This window comes from Sycon ciliatum, chromosome 11 (genome assembly GCF_964019385.1).
Source record: "Sycon ciliatum chromosome 11, ocSycCili1.1, whole genome shotgun sequence".
Taxonomy (NCBI): Eukaryota; Metazoa; Porifera; class Calcarea; order Leucosolenida; family Sycettidae; genus Sycon; species Sycon ciliatum.
The window spans coordinates 558,420-567,977 of NC_088653.1; the positions used below are offsets into that span (position 1 = coordinate 558,420).

A 9,558-nucleotide genomic window follows, 5' to 3' on the forward strand; every position below is an offset into this window, starting at 1 on the left:
GATTTTCTAAAACAACACAACAAAGGAGGAACAATAAACATGTATTAAAATGTAAACAAATACATTGCTGAGTCAGACACCTCGTTCCAACAACTACACTGATCCTGAGGATAAAAGGGTCAAGGCTCTGGTTGGAGGTACTGATACTGAGAGATAAACAAGGCACTCCATGATAATAAAATCTTACACATGTTTTGGTGAGTATGAATGATATCAAGAGTACATAAACAAGAGTGTGCAACTGCCTGCACAACCTCTATGCTGTGCTGCGACGGCAGAACTTCACATCACGTGACATGGTTCAAAAGGTTATGCTGGCAACCAGTGCAAAGTGACCACAAGAGAGTTGTACCCAAAGCTGGGCTGCGTACAACCCAGTATCTATCATGCACTAGAGTGCACGGGTTCATCACGTGATGTGAAGTTCTGCCGTCGCAGACCCCATAGCTGGAGTTGCACACTCTTGGGTTATGTACTCTTGATGATATCCAGTCGAACCTCTTTAGGACGAACACCAAGGGACCGATGGTATTTATTCTGTGAGTTTGTCTTAACCTATTTTATAACCAGTGAATACAATTATTTCTCCAATAGACATACGAATAGATTTCTTCTACAGCAAAAGATTCTAAGCCACACTGACTCATTGACTCGTCTCGTATGAAACAAAAGAGTCACTAGAGAGGTTCTGCAAAACGAAAATGCGTACAAACTTTCGCTCTACATCATGAAGTGCAAAACTTCGCACGAACTTTCGCAACTTTGGACGCGAAACTTGCAGGGAACGCGAAATGAACTGTCGTAGAAAATTTCGTGAGATCGGGTCATGGCGTACGTGCACTTGGCCCGCGCAAACTACGAAAATGTGCAGAACGCAAAGTTCGTGCAAAAATTCGTACACACTTTTGCAAGGACTGTCGCGAAACTTCGTTCGAATTTTCGTTTTGCAGAACCTCTATACTGAACCTTTCTTTAGCAACATGACGGCAACTGAAACAGCAACAGAGAAAGTACGATACATACTGCACATTCTTGCAGGTACTACAGGTACTACAAACAGATTGCAGATCGTAATTCTTGCTTTGGCGGCACGAAACCTTATTTGGGGCAGTGCAACCTCGGCGGTACTCACAAATCAATCAGCCCAGACTCGAGTAAACAAATCCAATCATACAAGTACGAGATTTTCACGAGACTCCACCCATTGGATTATTTCGTATGAAGCAAACAAGTTACTGTAAATATACAAAATTTCGGCGCTGCAAAATTTCGGCACTTCACGATTTTTGACAATTCGGCGGCGATTTATTTTCGGCGTGGGGTAGAGGGCATGGTATAGTGCGACAAATGCTGTGAAAAATTTCATCGGCGTTTTAATTTAGGCGTTTGGGGTCGGTGCCGAATATAGCCGAAATTAAATAGCTGCCGAAAATTTTGTATATTTTCAGTACTTAACCTCTCCACAATGGAGATTTTCCCTGATATGCGAATTTATTTGGCAAACTCGGTCAATGAGTCCTTGAACCTTTCCCTCCAGATTGGGAACTGCCAACGATAGTATGCCACTGACCAGTGCCTTACTTGTAACGTACTAACGTGCAATGAATATGAGTATTTCGACAACACATCTAACATAAGCCTTACCGTCAAGAAGGTGAACTCGCGGTCTTGGCACACTGTAGGCGCAAGGGCAAAGAGATAAAAATGGATCTAAATCCGAATAAAATCAGCACACGTTTCCGTAAATGAAAGGGTGAGCATAAGCAAATGAATCGAAGGAAACTGGTCAACTCAGAGATCACCTGTCATTGAGTATTCCGTAAAAGGAGGCCTCGGCAGCGGAAAAGCTAAATTTAGAAAGGAGATCCTGTCAGCTTTTCCATTATTTATTGCATTCCGCCCAAAATCAGCACACTTTTCGTAAATGAAAGAGTCAACACAAGCAAATGAATCAAAGGGAACTGGTCAACTCACCTGTCATTGAGTAATATTTCGCGAAAGGAGGTCTCAGCAGTGCCGAAACGAAATAAGCCAGGCCAGGAGACGAAATATCGGTAACAGCTCATGCAAGAAGCAGTTCCAAAGAAGGAAGTTCCTCGTGCATGCACATCCGAAAAGGCAACAACAAAAAGTCTGCAATGCACACGCATGCGGCCAGCCGGCCGCGCGATGGTAGGAGCCATGGAGTAGCTCCCTGGTCCAGGACCAGGTACCGAGCATCTTACGTAGAAACTTACGTAGCTACGTAGACAACGTGTCTGAATAGCGGTGTCGTTAGGTAGCGCCATGTGAACACAATAATAGAAAAGCTGACAGGATCGCTTTTCTAAATTATGGATCAGATCGCAACGACCAGGAGGCTCTTAGTAGTGGCTGCAAATGACCGATATCCGTCACTTGCAGCTCTGCATCAGAGACCTGTAGCTGGCCTGAAGAGTTGTAAAATTACTCCTTCGTAGCCGGGGGAGTCAGAGCGAGGGTGATTCACGGCTTGGTCAAAAAACTGTCGGCCTGGAACGTAAACGTGGATCTGCCGACACAGTTCACCTGGTTCACACGCCTGACCTGGCATGCTGCCTTGCGTGAAAGGAACATTTTTCCGAAAGCAAGCTTCTTCTCCAAAATTCGAAATTTCTTTCCAAAAATGCCGTCGTCCTTGACCTCGAAGCTGAATGTTGTTAGGATAGAAAATTAGCGAAGATGTAGCCGACCCATTCTGGCAAGCCGTGTGCCCTCTGGATATGCAGTTGTTCGCCATGGTCAACAATCTTCTTCTCCTTCGTTCGTACTTTCACTTTCCTGACCACGAATACAAGCGGTACCCATGCTCAGGTTAGTGTTTATTTGTCTGTCTATGCACATACATGTAATACAATGTACTGTTCGTGCTGCAGGCACTGGCCGATCATGGAAATAGAGGAAGCAGCCAGCTTTCTTTGAATTCTCGTGCTTTCAACAAAAATATGTACACACTTTCCTTGGCTCCTCTTTCCCACCGCCACCATGCATGCACAATCGAGCTTGCTTTAATGCCCTGCAGTGCAGAATGCTCCCACCACCGCAACTACCACCGCCGCCACCACTACCAGCAGCAGCAGCACCACCACCACCACCACCGCCACCACCACCACCACCGCCACCACCACCGCCACCGCCACCACCACCGCCACCACCACCTCCACCACCACCACACCACCACCACCACCACCACCACACCGCCACCACTACCATCACCGTGACCACCACTATAGAAACTATAGAAGCATTGTCGTGCACGGCACGTCTGCAAGAGAAAATAATAGTATGCCAGTGCTGTAATGCCCTGCAGTGCAGTCAGCTCCCGCCACCACCACCACCACTAACGTTATGGAAGCATTGTCACGCACTGTACATCGATCCACAAGAGAAAATAATGCCAGTGACTTACTAGCACCTCCATGCTGCATGCGGACCTGGACACAGCACTGTTCCCTCTGCAGGAAAGGGGCGGGGGGGGGGGGGGGGTAAATTTCATTGTCCCTGCCTGAAGTAATAATATAGAGGTTCTGCTACACGGAACTACGTACCAAACTCCGTGTCAACTGCAGTGAAGTTTGACACGGATTTTTCGTACGTTGCACCGGTTCTGCTGTACGTAGCATGATCCAAGCATGCACGAACACCCCGCCACATGTACTCTGTACGCTCACTTTTCACACGGAGTCCAGTCCGTGTGAAGCGCGCTTCACACGGAAAACGGTATGAAAAAATCCGTATCAAACTAAATCCCGTACCGCGGCGAAGTTTCCATACGTACTTTGGCACGTTTTACCGTGTGGCAGAACCTCACTAATGACTACATGACATGATATCCAGCTAACTTTGCCAGTAACGAACGACCCTTGATCGGGCATGAGAAAAGTGTTGGTATTTGGGAGTTGTCGTCATTCACGGGGTTGAAAATATACGGCTATATTGTTACTAGGTCTGAAGATAGTGTCACTATCCGTGGGTTGTTATACCCGTGGTTGACTGCAGATACGTTTGGATTATTCTATGAGTATATGAAGGGTATACGTTAAATATTTTCCTGAGGACATAGCACGAGGAAATTATGGGGAATGCAGTACATGTATAGAATGGTGCAATCCATTTCTCCCAGGGCACTTTCCCAAGACTCCTTCCAATATTCACTCTTGGCGCGACCCTTGTGAACTGAGCTGGGTGTATCGTTGAATATACCCCTCTCAGAACGTCTACTGATTGGCTGAAATCGCCCAATTCATACCGTTCCATGGATGTCAGGGAGTCGTAGCACCCAAGGAAACAACACGAGATCATGATACCCAAAATGATGTACTGTAAAAGCGGAAATTTTCAGTGGTGTTTTATTTTCGGTAACTTCGGTGCCGACAATTTTTACCGAAAAAATGCACCGAACTTTTTCGGTACTACTTAGTGGTACTAGCACCCTTACCTGGAAAGCGGGTATTACCGAAAATTTCCCTCCACCGAATCGCCGATTTTGGAGAATTCCGAAAATATTACACCACCGAAAATTTCTGCTTTTACAGTACACAGATTGGATCCATGGAGATTCTACATGATCTGTGGTTTATGCAACTCGTGATTGCGGACTTGACTCACTGGCCCCAAGCATGGGTCAGTCAAGCGATGCTATTATGCGAGCATGTATGTATCGCACTTGCCCCTAAGGCAGTTAGGGCAACTGTCACTGGCAGCCCAGGGTTGAACCCACATTATTAATTTTTGAAATTTTCCAGGGTGACACGAAAAGCTTCATGCACTGGGTGGTCACTCTCTATTCATGTATACCACTCTGCCAATAGTGCATAGAGCTCTCTTTTGAGCTGCCCAGCTGGCCCTCGTTATGATTTAGGCTGAAAGTCTACCGTGCCGTCTCCCTTATGCTATGACTCCATAATGCATATGTACAGAAGAAAAAATCCCGGGACTCCGTTGATGAAATTCTGTTTTGTCAAGTGGGCATTTTTGATTATTGTGAATGGCGTGTAGTGCCATAGTACAGTTCCTTTTGCTACATAACATTTGCACAAGTCACCTTTCAGCAATTGAACTAGGAAGATCTATGTCTCTGATCTTGTCATTTGGCCCGGCTGGTGCTGTGCACTAACAACCATTGTCAGGCACCCTCGAAAGACCAACAGCGATGAGTTCATGACCCAAGCATTATTTGGGCCGTTAAGTTGACTAAACAGGAGTGTAGCAAGCTTTGATCGGCGTGCTTGTGAAATGTTTTTCGAGCTGAATAGAGTCTATCTCCTGCGGTTTAGTACAACAGTTTCACACCTAATACCGTAGATTCGACGTCTCCAAGAAAAACCTCCATGGAGACTGGAAACTATAGCAGATCATAAATGATGCAGCAGCTCAGCTGATTCCTCAGCTCGTGTCTAGGTTCATGTACTTTGGTAAACGTGTTGTGGCAGACTCCACGTGCAAAGCTGCATACTCTTGGGGTTATTGATTCTTGCTGATAATTCCATTAACGTTATTGCATAGATATGAACATCATAATAATTAAATGTTGGCAAGACCCAACAAGGTGTCCCTAATGACTTACATCAGATCTTCACAAAATGCACATATGTACTGTAAGACATGATTTTATAATATACAATCATGTCTTACAGTATATATTATATAACGAGGAAGCAAATCTAACGTTTTAACGGATGACATTTCTTCGTTATAATAGATCCGTTGAGGCCGTACTGCTTCATATATGCTGTGTGTGGATATGGCAGAATACTGCAAGATTGTTAACATATCTTCTCGTTAACCTATGAATTTTGGACAATCGTTAAATTTGCGACTCGTTATAACAGCATGTCTTACAGTACATCTTGAAAAGCTATATTTTGGTTTCACATACACGTCTCATTTCTATCACAGAGATCAGTAGCCATGGGCCATTGGTGGCAATACTGGTAGGAGTCGCCCGAGGCTTAGCCAATAATTTCCGTTCTATACCCAATATACATACCCGAACTGGGCACAAATCTATCCCATTCCTTGGTGCTGACCCCTTTGATGCGCCCCCGAATCCCTTAGCATTATTAGTACCTCCAATTCATTTCATCATCAGCTCACCGCATGCTCAGTACTGTGTTGTAAAGTATGCAAATTTTCGACGCTTTTAAATTGCAGCCTCCCCAGGGCAAAAACACATCTCGGCCACATTGAAATTTCAGCCTGTACTGCTGATGCATGTATAGTGTATACACTGTCACATTGAACCTTGCGAAACAAATTTTAGGCTACAAATGCCCAGTACATAAAAGTGGAGAAGGCACTGAACGAAGTGTCAACCTACGAATACAACCTCACTGCAACAACATGCTCTTTCTCTTTCTGCTTGTGTAAGCAGAAAGAGCACGTTGTTGCACTGAGGTTGTATTGGTAGGTTGACAGTTCGTTCAGTGCCTTCTCACCTTTGGTTACGTAATCTTGTTACCTTTTGCGTTTCCTCTAGTAAATAAATGACAACCGCTCTATTCAGTTGCTATTCACTCCTGGCGCATGCGCTGGACGCAAAATTCTTTTATTAGTGATGTCGAAAAAGTATGCGGTTGTCAGTTGACAAACCTCCTTTTATTTACAATTCAGTTGCGTGATGTCCACCACTTTCCGAATTAAAAATGCACAGGCCGATATTAGCCGAAAATAAAATATGCCCCGAATATGCAGTACCTTGCGCACTCTGTTAGAAGACATTAGGGCTACTGGGAATGAATGCTCAAGTAAAATGATGAAGTACAGTAACACAATACTATAGGGAGTTCATTTGGCATGAATGCACCAAGCCAACTCTCCTATACAAACAGTATAGTGTTGCAGCCAAAAATATGATTAGCTAAAGTTGCCTTTTTGCATTATTATGGTTGAACTTTTTTCCTGTAGCTTCGTTCCCATGCTGTGGATTTAATCACGAAATTTGTTAGCAAGACGAAGAGGTTTATGTGAGCTTACTATTATTCTACCTGCACTTGCTTTTATCTTTTTTTGTGCAGGACTCTGAGAAGCTGGAGGGACCCCACAAACCTCAAGCATTGAGGATACAACTTTTAACCAAGAACCAGGCAACATGATGTGCATGTATCACGTTCGCTGTGATTGCATCGTTTCAGGGTACACTGACAACATACTAGTACTAGGAACTAGTCCTTGATTAGCAGCAGTGGTCTGAATTATTGCCTGGCCGCTATTCATATAATCCTTTGGTGCTTACTCATCGCCTTGTTCTGTCTCTAAAATGGCGTATGGGTGTTCTGAGGCTTGTACTATTTGCTCAAGCCGCGCATTGGCATTGGTGCATGTCGGTAAATGCCAGCCACTGCTGCCTAGCTCAACATGTTTTGTATGATGTAGAATGCGCTCTGTGTATCTACAATCGAGTGACCTGCTTGTGTGGGCTAACTGTAACTACACCAACAGTTGCACTAGTATGTGCACTGTGCTGGCACAGTGTATCATACTCAGTCTTGTCACTTCTTCTCCCACGTTTACTGTATTGTTGAATTCACTGTACACATCTTGCCCAGCTCCTCTAAGGCCACACAGAATTAGTTTGTTGTTTTGGGCCACTACACTCAGCTGGTGTAAGGTTGGTCTGCTTCTCTCTTCCTTCTCTTCGACGTGTCCAGCCAATCATTCATGTCAAGCTTTGCATAACTTAGATCACTGTATATACAGTCACCTGGCTGGAAACGTCCATGGCTGCAAAATCCCATCTTTCTTGAGGGATCCCATTTTATAGAGTGGACGACATTCACTTTCCTGATAGACTCACCTCAGATGTTGGTACACTGTATTGTACCCATCCCTGATTTGTACATGCACCACTTTTTTGGCAACTCCGAACAGTGAGAATGTCTGCTGTGGATAGTTCTCATGCTTTAAACTCATTCGTAAACAAGTACGGTATAATACCACCAAAATGTAGTTCATTACAAGTCGTCGATTATGATCCTTTGTTGAGACGAAAGCTTCGGGACCTGGGAGTACTTGTGACATACCCATATCATACTCTCTCAGGTTCTGAAGCTGTGTGCTGTGTGCCAGGGGTTATGGCGATCGAGTGCATGTATGTTCGGATAAGGGCGTGGGAAAACACTCATCTAAAACATACTCATTTCCTCATGCATACTTTCAGTTCTCATTCTTTTTGGCACACACTGCAGCTCCTCGAAATTATCATGGGATGCATGTTGATGACAGCCTGCTGCCATGCAGCCTGAGCAGTTCGGACAATCAATCATTCGGATAATCAGCATTCTATATTACTACAGTTGTAGTAGCTGTATTTCATGTACAGTACTACAGTAGAGTCAGGCGCCGAAGAACGTGTTGCCCAAGAATGTCCAGCCTGAAATGCTAAGAACACCACCACCGTCTTAAGTTTAAAGGAATGGCGGTGTTGGTTTTCCGGTAGCTTTCGGGATACATAATTATGATCCTAGCATGATTGTTTCTAAGAACATGCTACAAGAACGCAGCCGGATGGCTGAAAAATAAGAACACCCCAGGCTAACCTCTTGGACACAACGTTCTTGGACGCTCGACTCTACTGTAGTATGGAAGAACACTCTTCGGCAGGGATGTTACATGTTAGAAATCATGCGTACAAGATGCCTATTTAAGTCTGCTCTTCTTTTATGACAAGCTTTGGCATGCATACAGCTCTTAATAAATCCCAAAGGTGGAGTGCAATGACATGTTTAATAAGTCCCAAAGGTGGAGTGCAATGACATGCATTTGGAACCGTGATCACTAAAATCCTGCGCTTACCGGTAATTCTAAGATTTAGAACTATAAGTGATGTTGCACACCAAAGAACGTCGTTCCGAGGGCCTAGGTCGGGGGCGTTCTTGGAAGAACATCATGCTGGATTGTAGATAAACTATATAACCCGCATGTGTGTGATAACAAAAGCTGCGGTACAGTGCGGAGAAACTAGTATAACATACTAATATCACCAGTAGGTTTTCTAAACTTCTTGTTCTATACTGGAGAATATTCCAGCGAGTGAATCCAGAGCAAGTGCTATGGAAATGGACTAGCGAGAGCTCACAATAGCCAGACAGACCCACGAGTCCTTTCTTGAACCGAACAATAATCATCTATGGCATTCAACATGCAGTTTGGGAAGCCATGCAGTCCTGGGACAAATATCCAAATGCATTCTTGTCTCCAGACCAAACAATGATTGTTATCATACTTGACAATTTCCAACTCTACGACCACCATGCCAGCTCAAGCAAAAAGAAGCAAAGGAAGACGGAGATTTCTACTTGTGCAGCCATTCAGGGAGGAGCACGAAGGCTGTTTTAACATTACATGATTCGACTGTGCACGCACTTTCCAAAAGTGTACTTATCACACACCACGTGAACTCTTAGGCTGTTTGCAGTGCGATATACTTACATGTGCATGCCCTTGCCACACATTCACACTCCAGTACAAAACATAATTATGCAAATATGTAATGCACATAATGTAACATTCTACGCTTGAAAGCAGATCAGCATTCGAACC

General features: G+C 44.4%; 1 long non-coding RNA gene across 1 annotated transcript; it reads left to right on the top strand.

Moving 5' to 3' along the window:
* The first annotated feature begins 2,494 nt into the window (after positions 1-2,494).
* Positions 2,495-7,990, top strand: LOC135827404 (uncharacterized). Its single transcript, XR_010555434.1, has 2 exons — positions 2,495-2,832; positions 7,035-7,990. It is a non-coding gene; the product is annotated as an uncharacterized LOC135827404 (long non-coding RNA).
* The last annotated feature ends 1,568 nt before the right edge of the window (positions 7,991-9,558 follow it).